Genomic DNA, 22212 nt, shown 5'->3' on the forward strand with positions numbered 1-22212 from the left:
AAGCGGCGATTTAAATAATCACCACTTCATTTACATCAAAATGGCCACCGTGCTGTGCCGATCAGCTGTTTGGCAGCATAGCGGGGCAATCTGGATGCGCCATGGTTGACAAGGGAAGTCTTTGCAAACTGCAAAGCTCTTATATAAGGCAGCCATATTGGGAGGTGCCTTCTTGTTTCCCAATTAGCCTCACCTGAACACAGCCCAATAGCCAGCGTAGAAAATAGAGGCCTAATTAGGAGTCAGCCTGCAACAGGGGTTAATTAAGCACCTGTTGCCAATTAAGGCCTATGGGTCCCTATTAAAGGATTCCTCCCATGCAGCAGGGGGGAGAATTTTGGAAGGAGCAGGAGCAGGAAAAAACCCCAAGGACTTGTCTGTGACGAGAATGACTCAGTAAGCGAGGACCCTTGCCTCTAGGTAAGTCCCAGGGCAATGAAGGGGGCTCTGTGAGTCTCTGAGGTGCACAAGTAACCGCCAAGAAGCGAGAACCCCCAGGGAGCTAACAAGGGACTTTGCCACAGTAGTTATTTCCCAGAATATGTTGGTATTTAACTCAAACTGCACATTCAAGGTAATTTTTTTGAATCTAATGGGTGTGTGACAAAGTGAAATTTTGGATCTCAACATGACATCCCAGGAAAAGTTTGCTTTTTGACTGCTTTGCCTGCAATCTCTCCATAATACACAGAATCAAAGAACATTAGAACTGGAAGGGACCTTCACAGGTTATCAAGTCCAGTCCCTGCCCTCATGGCAGGACCAAGCACCATCTAGACCACCCCAATAGATGTCTATCTAACCTGATCTTAAATATCTCTATAGAGATTCCACAACCTCTATAGGTAATTTATTCCAGTGTTTAACCACCCTGACAGTTAGGAAGTTTTTCCTAATGTCCAACCTTAACCTCCCTTGCTGCAGTTTAAGCCCATTGCTTCTTGTCCTATCATCAGAGAAAAATTTTTCTCCTTCCTCCTTGTGACACCCTTTTAGATACCTGAAACTGCTCTCATGTCCCCTCTCAGTCTTCTCCTTTCCAAACTAAACAAGCCCAATTAGTTCAGTCATCTCTCATAGGTCATGTTCTCTAGACCTTTAATCATTCTTGTTGCTCTTCTCTGGACCATCTCCAATTTCTCCACATCTTCCTTGAAATTTGGTGCCCAGAACTGGACACAGTACTCCAATTGAGGCCTGATCAGCGCAGAGTAGAGTGGAAGAATGACTTCTCGTGTCTTGCTCACAACACTCCTGTTGATATTAATCTCTCTGGGTATGTCTATACTAGCCCCCTAGTTTGAACTAGGGAGGCCAATGTAGGCATTGGAAGTTGCAAATCAAGCCCAGGATTTAAATATCCCACGCTTGATTTGCATCTTCCCGGCCGGTTGCCATTTTTGAAATTTACAAGTCCGGACTAACTGCCCGCGACTACACGCGGCAGGGACCCAGTAGTTCGAATTAAAGCCCCTAGTTCAAACTACCTGTTGCTCCTCCTGCAAGGAGGTATAACAGGTAGTTCAAACTAGGGGCTTTAATTCGAACTACTGTGTCCCTGCCGCGTGTAGATGCAGGCAGTTAGTCCGGACTTGTAAATTTCAAAAAATGGCGACCGGCCGGCAAGATGCAAATGAAGCGTGGGATATTTAAATCCTGGGCTTGATTTGCAACTTCCAATGCCTACATTGGCCTCCCTCGTTCGAACTAGGGCACTAGTGTAGACATACCCTCTGTGTGTATACATCTTGTGGTTTTAGATCAGCGCACAATTTTATGGCACAGTTAATACCCTCCAAAAAGGTTAAAATGAAAATGCTGACACACTATCCCTGGCCACAGAATGGGAGTCTCAAATAAAGCTTGAGGACTCTCTTGTGAGGAAAGATGGGATGATGAGCAGCCCCAGGAGAAAAGTCCAACAAAAAGGCCACTATTTGCTGATACCCATTTATTATTGGTTCAGACAAACAGGTGGCATAGTAGCTGAGCAAAAGACACGTGTCATGTGCAGCCAAGCACATTAATCTAATTAGCAAGTTACTGATGGGCAGAGGTATAGGAAAGATGTGGGTGGAGGGTTAGCAAAAACCACAATTCTAACTGCAGATGTGAGAACGATATCTGTCTTGATGATGAAATGAGTTTAGCTTTGACAGATGTGGGTCCAGATTGCTTAACCCTGCAAAGAAATTTTCAGATTTGTTTTGTTAGAAGAAATCCTTACTGGTGTGCACCTTCCGATATATTTCAAGACCTGACTAGCGGTAGAACTCAAAGGCCCCTTGAAAATCACTTGCTAAAAATATCTGTGCACTGTCTGTGCTTTATAGTGCTCCTAAATTACACAGTTATTCTGCGCATACAGCAAACTTCTGGAATCTGGGACCATGTAAAGACTGGAACTGGGATGCTACAGTGATACCTGCAATAAGAAAACCGAAAAAAAGCCAAACTCAGTGGAGCCATAAATGGAAGGCTCACTGAGTTGGAGACAGGTGTACTGCAAGTTGTACAGATTTGGCATTCAAGCGTAAAATGAATGCGCCTTAAAACCGAGCGAGCAGAAAGGGATTGCAGCAAAGAAGGAAACTAAGGGTACGTCTAGACTACAGGCTTCTGCCGACAGAAATTTTGTCGACAGATACTGTTGACAAAACTTCTGTCGACAAAGAGCGTCTAGACTACAGCCAGTTCTGTCGACAAAGCAAGCTGCTTTGTCGACATGGTAGTGTAGACGCAAAGGACAGTTTACATGCAATAACACCTTCTGTCGACAGAAACTCTGTCGACAGAAGGCGTTATGCCTTGTAAAATGAGGTTTACCAGCGTCGACAAAACTGCTGAGTTCTGTCGATGTTATGTCGACAGAACTCAGCAGTAGTGTGGACGCAGGTATAGTTTTGTCGACAAAAGTCCACTTTTGTCGACAAAACCCTGTAGTCTAGACACACCCTAGGGCTGTGTCTACACTACATGCCTCTGTCGGCAGAGGCATGTAGATTTGGGTTGTAGGCAAAGGTAAATGAAGCCGCGATTTAAATGATCGCAGCTTCATTTACATTTACATGGCTGCCGCGCTGAGCCGACAAACAGCTGATCAGCTGTTTGTCGGCTCGCCGCTAGTCTGGATGTTCCCCCTGTCGACATCAAAGCCCTTTGTCGGCAGCCCCGTTATTCCTCGTGGAATGAGGTTTACTGGGGCTGCCGACAAAGGGCTTTGATGTCGACAGGGGGAACGTCCAGACTAGCGGCGAGCCGACAAACAGCTGATCAGCTGTTTGTCGGCTCAGCGCGGCAGCCATGTAAATGTAAATGAAGCCGCGATCATTTAAATCGCGGCTTCATTTACCTTTGCTGAATAAACAAATCTACATGGTTCTGCTGACAGAGGCATGTAGTGTAGACATACCCTAAGGGTGTGTCTAGACTACATGCCTCCTTCGACGGAGGCATGTAGATTAGCCAGATCGGAAGAGGGAAATGAAGCCGCGATTAAAATAATCGCGGCTTCATTTAAATTTAAATGGCTGCCCCGATCTGCCGATCAGCTGTTTGTCGGCAGATCGGGGCAGTCTGGACGCGATGCGCCGACAAAGAAGCCTTTCTTCATCGGCACAGGTAAACCTGGTTTCACGAGGCTTACCTGTGCCGATGAAGAAAGGCTTCTTTGTCGGCGCGTCGCGTCCAGACTGCCCCGATCTGCCGACAAACAGCTGATCGGCAGATCGGGGCAGCCATTTAAATTTAAATGAAGCCGCGATTATTTTAATCGCGGCTTCATTTCCCTCTTCCGATCTGGCTAATCTACATGCCTCCGTCGAAGGAGGCATGTAGTCTAGACACACCCTAAGAGAAGAGTGCAAGACAAAGCAAGCCTTTCTTCTGCTCAGGGTCCAAACTTGGTAACATTGTTCCATTGCCTCTGAGAGCACAAGGATTTCACATCTTACTTGATACTTCTTTGTTACCTTTATCTCATACCCGGATGTTTGGAATCCATGGAATCTGCAAAAATGAGCCATATTTATTTATCTCCAGTCCTCTCTTTTTTTAAAAATAAGGGGCCCTTTGTCCTCCTCCCCCACAAAAGAAAGTGGGTGCAAAGCTAATGCAGGGCATAACCATACAGAAAAGCAGAGTGGGAGAAACCCTATTTTCTACATGTCATCCTGCATTATGCAGTGGGTGTACTAGGTGCCCTCTAATGTCAACGTGTGAGGGTAACTTCAGTTCTGACATCTGAAAACTGTTTGTAAAGAAGCAGCCAACACAAACCTTCCCTGGTTCCTTTTGAAACACTCGTCATTTACAAAACAGGCTTTTCATGCTTCCGTGGTGTAAGCGATCAGCTATTCATTTCGGTCTGTTCTATTTACACGATGCCCGTGTGCCAAGAGCTAAATGCTTTCAAAGAGAACAATGGTACTGGTTTGGAAGGGACTCCTCTTTATTTCTTTACAGTGATGTTATGCAATAATGAAAATAGGGAGTCCCAAATCTTTCCAGGATCTTTCCAGTAGCAGGATATTCTTTCTGCAGGATTTGGGTTGTTTTTCTTTTAAAAAAAAGAAAGTAAGAATTGCTATAGTACCCACCGCTCTCATAGAACTGTTTGTTAAAACTATTTCTAGCATGGAATGACATCTAGAAATGCAGGAATGACCCATTTATACAGCTAAGGGCCTGATTCAAGCCCCACAAACATTAAAGGTAACCTTTCACTTTATTTCAATGGGCTTTGCATAGAGCTCAAAATACACGTTCCTTAAAGGTTCCTCTATTTCTAGAAATCAGCATAGCTCCTTGCACTTCAATGGAGCTAAACTGATTGCCATCAGCTGAGGATCAGCTCCTATAAATAAATATAGACATCAGTGTCTACCTAGATAACAATGTGAGTGTGTGAGTACTAGTATTACAAGCAATATCTAAGCATTTATCATGAGCATAATTAATCATTAGAACATTTTACCAACAGCTGCGGTGCAGCGATGATTGGCAATTTTTAAAAGAAGCCTGAATGTTTTTCTAAATGTATGTTCTAGTGCAAACAAAGTCCTATGGCCTGTAATATGAAGGAGACCAGATGACATGTCAACTCTGCTAGCCTTACCCTATCAATATGTACTCTATGTATGTACATAACTCACTATCCTTTTCAATGTAGCTTATAAACAGGTCATTTAATAGGCTTTTCACTTATGCCATTTTGTTTATCATTTTTCTTCTTAAGCCTGTGTAGTAGAAAGCAGGTCAGTTGCAGAGGAGAAAGAAGGAGATCGTTTCATGAGAAAAAAAAGAGCAAGTGTGGTTTATAGCTTATTACTATTTCTGTTTCCCCTGCAGATGCTTCAACATCTAAAGAACTTTATTTTTTAAATATATATTTTCCCCACCACTCAGTACTTATTGGTTTTAGATAAATACCAGTTGTGGTAATGTAACTGAAAATGACATGTTGTGGGTACTGTATTATGCATTCAGCTTTATAAGACTTGGCTAATAACCACATCACAGAACTCTTCTCAGTAAAACCATGAGAGAGTTTTCTGGCTTTATACTGAATTTGTTTAAAAAAAAATCTTAACTGGTAAAGGTCTTCAGAATTTTCCATTAGCAAAAACAAACAAACAAAAAAGCTGTTTTCACTTTTAAAATGTCCAAGAAAAGCTTCTATGCAAGCCCAATAAATGTATGAACTACTATGCAAACAGGAAACATATACAATTCAGATTAAATCAAACTAGCTCACATTTGCACTTCACGTGTTTGTGTGTGCATGTGAATTTCATAACATTTCATAACCTGAGTTTGGCCGGGAGGCTCTGGGCAGGAAAATGCGGGAGCAACTCCATATGAGATATCATTCTCATCCATACCATCTGACCCCGAAATGGAAATGTATTTATTACTTTAAGTGAGGGGCTGGTTTAATAAAAATATAGAACCATAGGCCCCTGTCACCTTGTATAGACTTCTGTGGTTCAGAAACTAGTGCTGTATTATTCACCTTTATGGCGCAATGAAATATAAGTTCAATTCTCTCATAGAGTCAAGAATACTAGAACTGAAAAGGGCCTCAAGAGGTCATCACATCTAGTCCCTGGAACTCATGGCAGGACCAAGCACTTTTTCATAATCCCTGACCTGCTCTTAAATAGCAGAAAAGGACCTGGGGGTTACAGTGGATGAGAAGCTGGATATGAGTCAACAGCGTGCCCTTGTAGCCAAGAAGGCTAATGGCATATTAGGGTGCATTAACAGGAGCATTGCCAGCGGATCCACAGATGTCATTATTCCCCTTTATTTGGCTTTGGTGAGGCCACATCTGGAGTATTGTGTCCAGTTCTGGGCCCCCCACTACAAAAAGGATGCGGATGCATTGGAGAGGGTCCAGAGGAGGGCAACCAAAATGATTAGGGGGCTGGAGCATATGACCTATGAGGAGAGGCTGAGGGATTTGGGTCTGTTTAGTCTGCAGAAGCGAAGAGCGAGGGGGGATTTGATAGCAGCCTTCAACTTCCTGAAGGGAGGTTCCACAGAGGATGGAGAAAGGCTGTTCTCAGTAGTGACAGATGGCAGAACAAGGAGCAATGGTCTCAACTTGTGGTGGGAGAGGTCCAGGTTGGATATTAGGAAAAACTATTTCACTAGGAGAGTGGTGAAGCACTGGAATGGGTTACCTAGGGAAGTAGTGGAGTCTCCATCCCTAGAGGTGTTTAAGTCTCGGCTTGACAAAGCCCTGGCTGGGTTGACTTAGTTGGGATTGGTCCTGCCTAGAGCAGGGGGCTGGACTTGATGACCTTCTGAGGTCTCTTCCAGCGCTATGGTTCTATGATTCTATAAGCCCCAATGATGGAGGTTCCACAAATTGTTTTCTCAGCCTGACAGTTGAGAAGTTTTTCCTAATGTCCATCCTAAACGTCCCTTGCTGCAATTTAAGCCCCTTGCTTCTTGTCCTATTATAAGAGGTTAAGAAGAATAATTGTACTCCCTCCTACTTGTAACACCCTTTTAGGTACTTGAAAGCTGTACATATGCGTTTCTGTGTGAAAAGGTGGAGGAGGCTCAAGAAGAGACAAACAAGATACATCAAAGACCAAACTTTAAATGGCAGTTCCTAATCAGGCAATTTCTTATGTGAGGTTTACAACTATTCATATTTCCTTCCAGCATAAAAATTGCTTATAATTCTGCAAAAGGATTCTGGGGTAGAGGGAAGGAGATTCTATTAAAGTGTCACTCTCATGGAATAGAAAATAAATTTGCTTTCAGTGGGGCCCTGAGGAATTTACCAGTGGTTGTGATTTTTGGAGGATTCAGAGGTAGGGATATCATATTTGAACTTTCAAAAAAGAGGACACCCCGAGAGGGAGTGTATCTGTATCTACCAACGCATGTTGTATTAATGTGTTATGTAATATATAACATTAATATATAACACATGAATGCAGTGTGAGTTAGTAGATAACGATACAGATACACTCCCTCTCAGAAGCTGTGATGGCATGTCGGGGTTCCCCCTGATAATGCACCACGGTAGCAGCATGAATAGACTCCGCCATCCAGTAGAATAGAGAGGGTTTATTGCTTCTCCGGGATACAGCACAGCACAGATGTGATGTGGCTACAGGAGTCCGGGCCAGGCAGCCTCAGACCCCTTGGGTTAAGGGATCCATTGCCCCCCTCAACCCTCAGCACACAGCTTAGTCTGTTCCCTTTATGTTTCCCAGACAGAAACTGCCTTGCTCCCAGACCCTGCCCCCCGGCCAGGTGTCTCTGCCTCCCTTCCTTCGTCTCTCCCCTTGGGAAGAGCTTTGCTAACTGCTTAGGTTGGGACTAGGTGTCTGGGCCAATACACACGTGGGTGAGTCAGAGGGAATCGCACATCACAGCGCAGGGGAACCCCGGGATACAGAGCAGGCAGCCCCCCCACTACGTCACAGAGGCAGCCTCTTTTTCAAAAGTTCAAATATGGTAACCCTATTCAGTGGCTTTAGACATGCAATCCCTGCTGCTGCTTCCTCTTATGCAAAGCCACCCTTTGAACCCTCTCTGAGGTGGCTTACCCCTCATCACTTGCAAGGACAAGGAAAGAATTCAGGTACTCATGCTCTGCACACGTGTGGGGTAACTCATCGTCTCCTGGCTAGACTGAGGGAACTCTGTTAGGGTGTGTCTAGACTACTGAGTTTTGTCGACAAGAGCGGACTTTTGTCGACAAAACTAAACCTGCGTCTACACTACCGCTGAGTTCTGTCGACATAACGTCTACAGAACTCAGCAGTTTTGTCGACGCTGGTAAACCTCATTTTACGAGGCATAACACCTTCTGTCGACAGAGTTCTGTCGACAGAAGGCGTTATTGCCTGTAGGGTTGCGTCTAGACTACAGGGTTTTGTCGACAAAGCAGCTTGCTTTGTCGACAGAACTGAATGTGTCTAGACGCTCTATGTCGACAGAAGTTTTGTCGACAGTATCTGTCGACAAAACTTCCGTCGACAAAAGCCTGTAGTCTAGACGTACCCTTAATACGGCGAGAGACAGGTCTCTGATAAAGAAAGGCGTAGGGCTTAACAGGCAGGATACACCAGGAATTATATCACATGCATCTGACGAAGTGGGTCTTTGCCCACGAAAGCTTATGCTTCAATACATCTGTTATTCTATAAGGGTGTGTCTAAACTACATGGCTCCATCGATAGAGCCATGTAAATTAGGCTGATTGGCAAAGGGAAATGAAGCCGTGATTATTTAAATGAATAATCGCGGCTTCATTTAAATTTAAATGGCTGCCGCGCTGAGACGACAAACAGCTGATCAGCTGTTTGTCGGCTCAGCACGTTAGTCTGGACACTCCCGTGCCGACCTGAAAGCCCTTTATCGACCTCCTGAGTGATTGGGCAACAAAATGGCAAATGAAATTTAATGTGGATAAGTGTAAAGTAATGCACATTGGGAAAAATAACCCCAGTTATACATACAGTATGATGGGGGCTAATTTGGCTACGACAAATCAGGAAAGAGATCTTGGAGTTATCGTGGACAGTTCTCTGAAAACTTCCACACAGTGTGCAGCGGCGGTCAAAAAGGCCAATAGGATGCTAGAAATTATTAAGAAAGGGATAGAAAATAAGACCCAGAATATCTTACTGCACCTGTATAAAAGTATGGTACGCCCACATCTTGAATACTGTGTACAGATATGGTCTCCTCACCTCAAAAAAGATATTTTGGCCTTGGAAAGGGTTCAGAAAAGGGCAACTAAAATGATTAGGGGTTTGGAACTGGTCCCATATGAGGAGAGGTTAAAGCGACTGGGACTTTTCAGCTTAGAAAAGAGGAGACTGAGGGGGGATATGATAGAGGTCTATAAAATCATAAGTGGTGTGGAGAGGGCTGATAAAGAAAAGTTATTTCTTAGTTCCCTAAATAGAAGAACTAGAGGACACCAAATGAAATTAATGGGGAGCAGGTTTAAAACTAAAAAGAAAGTTCTTCTTCACACAGCGTGGAGTCAACCTGTGGAACTCCTTGCCAGAGGAGGCTGTGAAGGCTAGGACTATAACAGAGTTTAAAGCGAAGCTAGATAATTTCATGGAGGTTAGGTCCATAAAAGGCTATTAGCCAGGGGATAAAATGGTGTCCTTGGCCTCTGTCTGTCAGAGGCTGGAGAGGGATGGCAGGAGGCAAATCGCTTGATCGTTGTCTTTGATCCACCCTCTCTGGGGCATCTGGTGTTGGCCACTGTCGGTAGACAGGATACTGGGCTAGATGGACCTTTGGTCTGACCCAGTATGGCCGTTCTTATGTTCTCCCCATTATGCCTTGTAGGATGAGGTTTACCGGGGAGTTCGATAAAGGGCTTTCATGTCGGCAGGGGAGTGTCCAAACAAACGCGCTGAGCCAAAAAACAGCTGATCAGCTGTTTGTTGGCTCAGCGCTGCAGCCATTTAAATTTAAATGAAGCCGCGATTATTTAAATCGTGGCTTCATTTCCCTTTGCCAAACAAACAAATCTACATGGCTCCGTCGACGGAGCCATGTAGTCCAGATGTACCCTAAGGTGCCACAGGACTCCTTGTCGCTTTTGCAGATCCAGACTAACACGGCTACCCCTCTGATACAGGAATTATAGTGAAACTTGTGGAGACGGGGGGAGAGGGGGGTGTGTGTGGAGTGGGGGGCAGAAGGGCTATTAATTTAAAGACTTGTTTGAACCTTTATTTGAATTTTTCAGGCATTACCAGAAGAGCCTTAGACTTTTAGGTAACTAGGCCAGAGAGAGGACTAAGCCATAGAATACTCTGAAGAAAAGTCAGGAGAAGACAGAGTCAGAAAAAGACCACGGACGTTCCTACAGGGATCTTAGCGGGGGCCACTCGAGTTCAGGACTCCATGCAATGGTGTGATCTAAGCTGAGCGGGTTTCCACCAGATGAGGATGCATGCTCACACTCGCTCAGCTCCCTCACCTTCCCATTCACCAGTAATCTGTCCTCATCTGGAAATTCTTTCCTTCTTTGCAAGCAATGAGGGGTAATCTGCATTCAAGAGGGTTTACAGGGCGCTTTGCATAAGAGGAACTTCCCACCCACACTAAAGAATACAGATAAATCAATCACAAAAGTTTAAAACCAAAAAACACGGAATGGGAACTCACCCTCCTTTCCACTCAAATAATATACACACAGAAAGCAAACCATTCCATCCTGTCTCAGGTGATTGGTCTAGGCCAGTGTTTCTCAACCAGTGGTACGAGTACCCTTAGGGGTACTCGAGAGACGGCTGGGTGTATGTCAACACAACTGAAATTTGGAAAAAACTGAATTTTTGTTTTAAGTTTGATAGGCTTTATTTTTTTGTACTTTTTACACCCAAAAATTTCTTCACCCGCCAAGTTACGATTAAGTTGTTTAAACAAATGTGTTGCAATGGTAGAAAAAAGTTTTGTGTCTGAAAACGGTAGGTACTGGGGGTACTTTTTTTTTTTTAAGAGGGGTACTTTATAAAAAAAGGTTGAGAAACTCTGGTCTAGGCCTCCAGAAATTGAATCTGAGTATTAAATGCTAGTTATTGCTCATCCTAGCACTGGGGTGCAGAGAGTTAATACCATATGCAACTTTAGCAATTGCTAAATATGCTTACATGCTTGGAAAAAATAACATGTTGGCTACGTCTACACTGGCATGATTTTCTGGAAATGCTTTTAACGGAAAAGTTTTCTGTTAAAAGCATTTTCGGAAAAGCGCGTCTAGATTGGCAGGATGCTTTTCCGGAAAAGCACTTTTTTCTGGAAAAGCATCTGTGGCCAATCTAGACGCGCTTTTCCTCAAAAAAGCCCCGATCGCCATTTTCGCAATCGGGGCTTTTTTGCGGAAAACAGAACTATGCTGTCTACACTGGCCCTTTCGGGCAAAAGTCTTTCGGAAAAAGACTTTTGCCCGAACGGGAGCAGCATAGTTTTTCCAGAAAAGCACTGATGATTTAACATTAGATCGTCAGTGCTTTTCCGGAAATTCAAGCAGCCAGTGTAGACAGCTGGCAAGTTTTTCTGGAAAATCAGATGATTTTCCAGCCGTCTTGTTTAACAGCAAGTCTTTAACTTAAAAGGTAGATTTCTTTTTAGCGCTCACAAACACTGCTTTTATATTGTATAACTGCTAATCCCTGATGAAGAGCCATTTGCTGCTCTTATGTAATCGAAGCAGACAACATAACTCTTGTAAGAATATGACGAGATGAGACAAGACACGGCAATCTGCCTTAAATCTGGCGAAAGTATCAGATGATGTAAATGAACAGTTTGGAAAGGCTTTGTGAAGTCGTTCAGTATCTAGGTTTTCACTGACAGCAAAATTGTCATTGCGTTGTCCCATCTCAGACAGGTGCGTTCAATATTGCTTTATGGACTTTTCACAAGTCTGGAAAGCTCACAGACCACTAGAAGGTGTGCCCAGCATTGGTCAGGTCCTTCAGGGCAGGGGGCTGGCAGTGTGTGTGGGGGGAGGGGGGGTGCTGGAATCAGGGCAGAGGGGTGGGAGGTGTAGGGGTGTTCAGGACAGGAGGCGGGGGTGCAGGAGTTAGGGAAGAGGGTGGGGTGCTAAGGCCAGGTGGCTCAGGGCAGGGGAGTGGAGGTTGGGAGGGGGTCATCATGGCTGCCCATGGCAACAAGGATGGTGCTTCAGCTGCTGGCCCCCTGACTCCTCCTGGGGGGCTGGAGCTGGGGTACCCGGACCTGGCCACTGGCTCCTCCAGGGGTGAGCCAAGTGGCTGGGTCAGTGCCAGCTCCTCTGGCAGTGGGGGGAGAGGCAGCTGGGGAGCTAAGACTGCAGAGGCCAGCCCTGGCCACTGGCAGGGTTCCTCCCAGGGGGTGGCCGAGGCTTGGGGGCATGTCCCACAGACCTTCTCGAGGGAGGGGGTCTGGGGCTGTGCATCCCGACCTCATCTCCTGGCAGTGCTCCTCGGGTGGGAGGGGTGCACAGCCTGGCCCCGGCCCCTGGCAGTGTTCCTTTCGGGCTAGCAGCCCCCACAATCGGGCGCTATGGCTGAGGGCAGTAAAGGGAGGGGTTTGGGCCAGGGAGTCCACTTACCTGGGCCGGGGACTGGAAACATGGAAAGCCCCAGCTGCCACTCTCTTCCTGGTTTGACAGCCCACCTATGTTCACTCTGCAGTATAGCTATCCCTCATGCGAACTGCCCCCAGTGGTCATTCTCCAGTATAAGTGTCCCTCCTATTAGCCCCATCCCTTTCCATGTTATGGAAAACAATCACATTCCAGACACATCCCATTTTCCTGGCATGACCAAACCTGGCCTTACTTTAAGTGAGGATAAAGGGAAGCTGCACACCAAATTCGGTGGGCCTAGTTCTTACCATTTATGAGGAGTTCTTGAACAGACTCACAGACAGACAGACAGATGCACAAACTCTCTAAAATAGATATGAATAGATTAAGAAATGATGGATTAGGCTTGATTTTTTTCAATGCCCTAGTTTGGAACTTCTGTTCCTTGTTCCGGAAGTACAGAGGTATATGGAAATGAAATTCTAGACCAGATTGCGGTTTGCCTAATATTCCCTGGCAGGGGAGCTCTCCGCATCCCAAGCTGACAATTCAAATTCAATACAATGAGACTTTATCGGCATGGATTACTATACAAGTGTTACCAAATCTGACTGGGGCAGCTATGACCCCTTCAGGGTATGGTTGCACACTGTGTTTAGGGTTTGTCTTAAGACGATGCAAGGGAGAAAGCAGCCTTCCCAGAGCATGGAGGAGGGAGTAAACCCACGGGTGCATGGAGAGGAAGTGAACTCAGGAAGAAAAACAGCAAAGCTGCCGCCCTCTCCACATGCCAGTGTATATTAGAGAAATATTCCAGCTCTCAGAGCCACAGGGAAACCTGGAAACAGTATGTGAGTCTGCTTTCTGGGTTGTTCTGGGGCAGCACAACAAAACCACAGTTCAGCCTTTAATGAGTGCTACATGAGCATTTTTCTAAAGATGGTTCAAGTTCAAGATTTTTTATTTTTATTCTAATTTATTAAATTCATTTCTGCTTAATATGATCATCTGTAATCATCATTAAAATACTACTGAGAACCTGCAGGGGGTTGCACAGTGTCAGCACAAGTCGCGCAGTATGCCTGACTGTAGGCTGATGCTGGCAGGAATAAAACAACACTTCGATACTTGCCAAATTCAAGGTTTGCCAGGAAGTCCCCTCAGTAATATGCTAAAGTACCTTTAACTGAGTTACTGGTAACTAGAATAGTGTAAACAGTAAGGGTATGTCTAGACTACACCTCTCTGTCGACAGAGAGATGTAGATTAGGCACGTTGAAATTGCTAATGAAGCAGGGATTTAAATATCCTGCACTTCATTAGCATAAACATGGCTGCCACTTTTTTCCGAAATGGAGCTTTTTCGAAAAAACACCCCCTCTGGCAGTCTAGACGCAGATCTGTCGAAAATAAACCCTTTTTGACAGATCCTGTAAACCTCATGTTTTGAAGAATACAGGATCTGTCGAAAAACGGTTTATTTTCAACAGATCCGCATCTAGACTGCCATTTTTTTTTAAAAAAAAGTGGTGGCCATGTTTATGCTAATGAAGCACGGGATATTTAAATCCCCGCTTCATTAGCAATTTCGACGTGCCTAATCCACATCTCTCTGTCGACAGAGAGGTATAGTCTAGACATACCTTAAGTGATTTACCTCCCCAAGGGGCGGTAGCTAGATTGATGGAATAATTCTGTCCTCGAGCTAAAGCTATATTTGTCACCTGAAGAAGTGATTGTGCCTACAAAAGCTCATGAGACTGTCTATGTATTTTTGGTTAGTCTCTAAGGAGCTACAGGGCCATTGTTTTTAAAGATTTTTTTTCTGTCTACACAGGGTCTTAGGTGGGCTTAACTACGCCTCTCAGGGATGTGGATTTTTCACACCCCGAATGATGTAGTTAAGCTTAATTTTCTAGGGTAGACAGACTTAAGGTTCACTAGGCTTTCTGCAAACTGGCATTAAGTTTCAATTGAAAGATGCTAGTTGGGTGTATGTGGGTTTGACACCAAAACAGGCAAAACAGTGTGGTCCTGGATGAGAACTATAAGGTTTTAGGACACACGGGCTCCAAATCCACCCGAATCAAAACTGTCCAGTGACTGCCTCAAATTCAGGTCGGGAACCCAACCTCCCTAAGATGACAGGTGTTCTGAGCTGCCTGTTTGATCAGCTAGTCTAGAGACTAGAGCTCAGATCCAAGGAATTGGGAACAGTCTCGTCTCTTCTGCTGATCTTTCTGGAGACAAAATGGTGATGCCAATAAGGTGCACAGCTAAGAGTCAGAAGATCTGTCTCTGCCATTGTGCAGAGCAACCTTGGAAAAAACACTTTGCCTTTTTGTGCCTCAGTCTTCCATCGGCAAGCCTGGAGATAATGATAGCTACTTGGCTTTGTCAAGGCTGTGATATCTGCAGCTGAAACCAGCAATGAGCAGTTTTATCATCCTCTTCACATCTTTGCTCATGATGGCAAGGTCAGAGTTTGCAATGCATTTGAAGCTTTACTAGCTCCTAACAGTCTTGTCTCCCCACTTACACTCATTTTCCAATAGGGAGAAATAAGACATATTGTAAGTTGCATTCCTTGGAAGAAATACAAGAAATGCTGATACGTCTTTACGCAACCGGTACATCATAAGAACATGAGAACGGCTGTACAGGGGCAGATCAAAGATCCATCTAGCCCAGTATCCTGTCCAGTATCCAGTAATCCTGGGGGTATCTGGGGGTTACAGTGGATGAGAAGCTGGATATGAGTCGACAGTGTGCCCTTGTAGCCAAGAAGGCTAATGGCATATTACAAAATACAGGACTATGTAGTACTTTAAAGACTAACAAGATGGTTTATTAGATGATGAGCTTTCGTGGGCCAGACCCACTTCCTCAGATCAAATAGTGGAAGAAAATAGTCACAGCCATATATACCAAAGGATACAATTAAAAAAAATGAACACATATGAAAAGGACAAATCATATTTCAGAACAGAAGGGGAATCCGGAGGGGGGGGGGGGCGGGAGGAAGGTGAATGCCTGTGAGTTAATGATATTAGAGGTGGGGAAGGGTAGATGTCTGTGAGTTAATAGTATTAGAGGTGATAATTGGGGAAGCTATCTTTGTAATGGGTAAGATACTTTCAAGTAGGAATAAGAAATCCTCCGGAAAAGCCTTTATTTTCCGGAGAATAACATCTAGACTGGCACTTTTCTCCGGCTTTTCCCCAAACCGGAAAAAAGTGGCTGCCATGTAAATGCAAATCCCGCGGGGGATATTTAATTCCCCGCGGAATTTGCAATTGCGATGTGCTACATTAGCATCCCTTTTCCGGAAGGGATGCCAGTGTAGACACAGCCATAGTCTATAAACACCTAAAGACTGGATAGCTAAGGGAAGCAGATAAGGACCATTAGTTAGCATTTTGAGAGGAAGAGTAATAACACCAGAATCAGTTTTTCTTGTTACATATCAGCTCAGTTTCCCTTTGATATTTATATACCCACTGCCTCTTCGTGTCCCTCCTTCCCATTTTTTCCTACCCACCCCCCATTTAATTTTGGTTCTGAACATCCAACACTCTGGTCATCTGAAGCAGTGGGCTGTGCCCATGAAAGCTCATGATGCCATCTACACGTTTTGTTAGTCTTTAAAATGCTACCAAACTGTTTTTAAAGTGTATCCTATATTTTATGCATCTCATGTGTGTGTGGCCCTCAACAGATTTTTCTGTGAGTCAGTGGCCAGTGGCTGAAAAAAAGTTCCCTGTCTCTTGAAAGCTCTAGTCCATTTACTACATTTTACAGCATACTGATTTATTTCATGTGCTATAAAGTTACTGGATCAGGGCCTCTATAGCCAAAGTGAGAGACAACGGCCCCAGGGCCCAGTGCTCCCATCGCTGCTACCATAGCAACAGTGGTGGTCAGAGCCCCGGGCCTTTTAAATCACCACGGAGTCCACACAGCATGCTTCAGGAGGCACTGAGGGCTGCCCAGGAGAGATTAGCCCCAGCCTGGCCTATGTGGGCAAAATACTGGGTCAAATCCTGAAGTTCTTATTCTTTTCTGTTCTCGTTTGGTTCTTCTATTGCACCCACCACCATAGTGTCTGAGTTTATAAATGAAAGCAATGAAGGGCAATGCTTCTGTTGGTCAAGTTGTTATAGCACTTAAAAGTGGAACACGACCATGAGTCTACTACCAAAAGTGATGGGCCGGGGCGAGGTGCAGAGGGTGGATCATACATTTGGAAAACAGCAACAAAGGTAATGCTGAAAGCAAGAAAGGGAGCACAGTGCACGTCACAGTACAGAACGGAGGGCAGTTGTGGCTAACCCTCTAAAACCATGGACCGTTCCACATGAAAAATGTACCTTGTATCTTTACATGGTGATTAAATAAGGCTGAGGAATCTCTTGCCCATGAAGTGGCTGGATTGTAACAACTCTTGGCGGCTTGGAACTGCTGGGAAAGCAGAGATGAGAGAGAAGTAGCAAGCAGACAAACGAGAACTCAGTGCACTGAGTTATTGGGGTTAACCACCTTTCATGTATCATGGCAACAAGTGCACTGCATGCATTAAAAGGCTCGCCTTGACTCGTCAATGCACCAATGGGAAGGCAGCTAGTGTGGCACTCTGATATCTTCATATTATAGTGAACATTGCTCGTGGCTGTGATTCAAAATGAGTCCCCAGGAGCAATACCCTTGCAGTCTCCACAAAGCAGACACACAAAGGAGGAAGATAAATGCACAGGGATGCAGGAGATAAACCTTCAGAAATTGCTCTGTGGCTATAAGCGCCACACAGACTAAGTCTCCAGCGATAACACATTGAGAATAATGCATGCGTCCCTGGTCATTTACTGCCCCAAGGAGAGGTGAGATTCTCAAAGGTGACTTCAGGAGATAAGAATTCCGATGGAAGCCTAGTTGCCCTTTGTGCCTTTGAAAAGGTTACCTGAGACTGCTGGGACTGTGAGAGCGGTGGCTGAAGATATGACTATTAAAGAAAGGCTCATTATTGGTGGTGCCCAAAGTTTCACAAAAGAAATCTTGAAGATTAATTGAACCAACACCCAAGGGTTGGAGAGAGTGAGCCTCATTCTCCTTCAACCTGTACCATTGTGACTGTGACCCACATTATCCCATTGGATTTATGCTCCTAAAGACCTAAATCTCTTTTGGGAATGAGATTTAGGCACCTAAATCACTTAGGCATTGCAACAGCAAACACCTGTAAAAATCCCGGCCTCACTGTTTTACACTCACTTGGCTGTCACAAGAAAATGGAAGCTCGTGGTGCAGGCAACAGAGAACCATGCCCAGTAGCTAAATGAAAAACAAAGGGTCAGAGAGGAGAAAGTTGGCAAATGAACTCTTCAGACCCAATTTCTTTCCAGAAAGGAAGCTTGGAACAACCTGCCGCAGTCAGCAGAAGAAAGCCGCTGTAAGGTAAGTGGTGCGTCTGGAAGGCGCTGCCATTGTAGTGTATATTTTTCAGCCGTCTACAAGGTTGAGGGCAACGTATTAAAAAGGGGTCAGTGATAACAGACGGCCAATCTGAGCCGCGACCCCCAAAAGGGAGGAAGTCATTCAGAACAAGTGGGGAGCAGGAGGCAAATTGTGATCTGAGTCACTGTGCGTTCCCAGACCTCGTCCTGGGGCACCACAGCCATAGGCACCGACTCTATGGGCGCTCGAGGGTTGCAGCACCCATGGGGAAAAATTAGTGAGTTCTGAGCGCCCACTGGCAGTCATGCTCCCCCCTCTGTCCCCTACCTCCAGTGCTGATCTGCTCCTTCCTCCCTCCCAGAGCTCTGAACATCACAAAACAGCTGTTGAGGATGAGATGTGCTTGGGGGAGGGGTGGAAAGAGGCAGGGCAGGGGCGAAGATTTGGGGAAGGAATGGTGTCGGGGCGGGGGTGGAGTAGGTGTGGGAAGAGGTGGGGGCAGGGCCGGGGGCGGTGCTAGAGCAGAAGTCAGTGCCTATGATCATAGCCTTGTGCTACACCTGCTTTTGAAGCTAGCCTACTGTTCTAGCCATATAATGAGAACATTTGGCCGTAAGCGGCACCAAGCCTTTCAAAACAATACTGTGCAATTATTTTCAGAAAGCTGATTGGAGGGCAATGCTATCTTGTTGTTCAACATATTCGTTCCTTGCATGGTTTCTTTGTTCGGAAAAAAAACCAGGAAGCAGGAATGGCCCAGACATTATTTTAGACCTTTAGAGGCAACATGTCTATGGACAAGGAAGCTGGAGTCGACTCTGTCTAGAAACAACATTTACCAAACTATCAGCTGTGTCTTTACGGTTCTCGTGATGATCTCAGAGGCAGAAGGAACAGCTTGAGTTTTTGCCAGGCTCCAGGTTTATAGTTGCGGTGCTGACACTTGAAAATAGGGTTCTGACTTAGAAAAATGAACGGATTTACTCAGGAAGTCCTGGAGAGAGGACAGATATGAAACCCCACATTGGATTTATAGTTACTAGTTGTAATTATTTAGTATATGTACTTTTCAGAGTGTAACTTCATATGTCTTTTATCTTTCCCAACATGTGCTGTTTTTTAATAAGAATTTTTTTAATGTTCAGTTCGGTTTGGTCTTGTTTTTAATGTTTTGTTTACCACGTTGTAGGGCAATTAATATCCTAGACACTCCAGGAACCTCAGATGAATTGCTAGCCCACTGTAATAGTAAATGTGGGAGGAAAGTTGGATTATTGCTTCAGGCATCTAGAGATATTTTAAAGGGCAGTTGTACTCTGAAAAGGATTCTGTAAAAACGACATGGTGCTGTTCCATTTTTTTGATGGCTCAGTAATTGATAGTAAAAGAAGGTTTATTTCCCTGTCAGCCCAACAATCTCAGTCAATGCTCTAAGAGCTGGGTTTATTCGGGCTCATGCACCATGACCACAGTAATAAATGTTCAGCGAGGGAAATGTAACAATTCTGTAGAAGACGACAGCGAAGGGATCCAACTCAGTCTCCCAAAGCCACATAGTAAAAACGTATCTGAATCATAGACACAAGAAGATCTAACTTACAATTCACTGAAGGACCAGACCTGTGAAATAAGATGTTCCTTTCCCAGTTGTTTTTGGGCCATTACTGCATTTTCAAAGGCAAGTTAAATAATTTACATACACACACACATTGACATTAATGGGAATTATTTACCCGTGTTGAGTGCTTATGAAAATCTCACCCCGAAGAGATAGACCATAGATACTAGACCAGATTCTCCCAAATAAGCCCATAATGAGAAGTGTAAATCATCCCTCGCCAGAGCTATCAAATTCCCTGTACCCTGGAATGTGAGACAGTGCTGCCGCTGTCACCATGCCTGGTGGTTTTCTGTTTGAGGGGTCGGCATTAGGGATGTCAACACGTAGTCAACTACGCGATTAACCAGTAAGACTGGGTTTATCGGTTAATTCTGTCGACTAATGCAATACAGAGTTACTGGCCTCTGTATTGGAGGTAGCGAGGGCAGGGAAGGCAGGAGCTGATAGCCCCCATCACCCTCTGTGCTAATAGAGAGGCAGCAGCACAGAGGGTGATGGAGGCAGGCGGGAGCTGATATGCGTGGGAAGCCGACTCTCTGCGTGTGCCAGGGCAGACCCGCCTGCCTCCCCCTTGCTGCCTCCCACAGAGGCAGGGGGGCAGGCAGGAGCCGGTGCTGAGGGGAACTGGCTTAAAAGCTGGTTCCCCCCAGCACCAGGTCCGTGGAACTGCCTGCCCATCTCCCGCCCGCCCTGTGCTGCTTCCTTTATCTGGCATCCCACAGAGCAGCCTCTGTCCGCTGTGAGACTGGGCCTGCCACAGCAGCACCCCCTGTCTGGGGGGGGGGGGGGTGTTTCGAGCTCCCAGCAGACAAGGGAGTGCTGCCATGGAGCTGGATCTGTCTGCAGGGAGCTCAGAGCCCTGTGGACGGGGGCCGCTGCCACCCCGGGCTGCTGTCTCTAGTAGAGGCAGCAGTGTGGGGTGGCAGACGGATCTGAGCAGGAAGCCGGTTTTTAAACCAGTTCCCTTCGCCGACTGGATCCCCCCTGCCACCTTGGGGCATCAGGGTCTCCCCGGGAGTGGGGCCAGGAGTGCACCGGCTGCTGCCCCTCCCCCAGGGATTAGTTGTGTAACAGCTACAAATTGAGGCAGACATGACTATTCGGTTACACGCTAACTAACATCCCTGGTAGGCATGGGGAGGCTCCGGTTTTGGCCAGCACTTTACAGGAGATGTGCCAGAGGAAGCCGCTGGGAGTACACGCTAAGTTGACTGTCTTGTCCAGGACTGGAGATAGACTTCACCCAGTCATGGGCAATGCGTGTGAGTGTGTGGGACTCAGTTCCAGGACTCCCTGGAAGGGCCAGGGCCTCGGGAGAAAGAGGCAGGGTTGGAGTAGCCAGTCCCTCCCCCAGCCAGTCCTCAGTGTCACCTGGACCATGCCACACCTCCCCAAGGCAGCCCTCAGTGTCCTGGGCCCATTTAAGTGACTAGGCCCCAGGCAACTGCCCTCTTTGCTTCCCCCCATCCCCGTTGGCAGCTCTGGTTCTGTCCCCACTGCCTTCTCAGCAGGCGCTCCTCCCCCTTTGGGCTCTGTAGAACACATATCAACAGGCCCCTTAGCAGAGGGGAAAACGGTGGGTCAGGTCCACAGCTGGACCATCCCCAACCACAGCCAGGCAATTACGTTGGAGACCGACAGGGTTGTTCATCTGGTTCTGGGCATCGAGTCAGTCCCTTGGCAATTCTTTAATTAGTCTTCCCCGGAAGACCAGACGTGCCTTGTATGTGCCAAACGCTCAAGTGGAAACTGAAAGATGCCAAATCTTGAGAGCAGGGCCGCTGGACACAGACGTGAATTTGATCCACCGTATATTGTCTGGTGGATGGTAACAGCTAATATGGAAATGATCAATTATTTCCTTACACAAAAGGATATTGTCGGTCAAAACACTAGAACCAAAGTGGGTGAGAACGTTCCCTTCGCCCTTCCTTATTTGAATGGAGATAATGGGCAGGGACAATCAATCATTTTCTATCAGGAGAGAACAAGAGAGCACGCGGCATAAGCTACATGACTGCCTGCTTGCAATTTCCCTTCCTTAAGAGACAGCTATATATTGCCCACACCACTGAAACTCTAATAGAAGAAAATGGTGTAAATGTCTGGCGCTCAGTGCGTCGGAAAATTAGACTGACATTTCCTATAAAACATTCTCAGGCCCCTATGGAAAACGTGCCACTGACAACAATATGGAACAAACCTTCTAAATTCACAATAGTACCCATTTCTGTGGTTAAAATAAATGTTTTTCCTGATTGGCTATTTGTCAGCAATGGGCATATTTCTTTCAGCCACACCACAATAATTCTGACTGGAGAATGAAATCAACCTCTTAGTACAATGGGGATACCGTTAGACAAATACCATTTGGCCAACACACGTGCACATGGGGATTGGCGGCTACGTTATTTCTACAGCTATGCTTCTAAGACATTTTCCAAGGTCAGTCTTATTCTGTTTCTTCCTTTGCTCTGAGTTAAGAGTATTTTTAGCTGGAACTGTCCTTAGTTTAAACAATGTTTAAAATTCCCCACTTTCGGTAATCCTGGCAGCTTTTGCAAGTTGC

General features: G+C 45.6%; 1 protein-coding gene and 1 long non-coding RNA gene across 6 annotated transcripts in view; one reads left to right on the forward strand and one right to left on the reverse strand.

Annotated features, from left to right (window-relative positions):
• Nucleotides 1-22212, reverse strand: part of GALNT17 (polypeptide N-acetylgalactosaminyltransferase 17) — a 459638-nt gene that overhangs the window by 92882 nt on the left and 344544 nt on the right. The window lies entirely within an intron of this gene.
• On the forward strand, nt 357-22057 carry LOC142819294 (uncharacterized). The gene is made up of 3 exons (XR_012897153.1): nt 357-420; nt 17971-18022; nt 21938-22057. It is a non-coding gene; the product is annotated as an uncharacterized LOC142819294 (long non-coding RNA).

The sequence above is a fragment of the Pelodiscus sinensis genome, chromosome 21 (assembly GCF_049634645.1).
Source record: "Pelodiscus sinensis isolate JC-2024 chromosome 21, ASM4963464v1, whole genome shotgun sequence".
Classification (NCBI taxonomy): Eukaryota; Metazoa; Chordata; order Testudines; family Trionychidae; genus Pelodiscus; species Pelodiscus sinensis.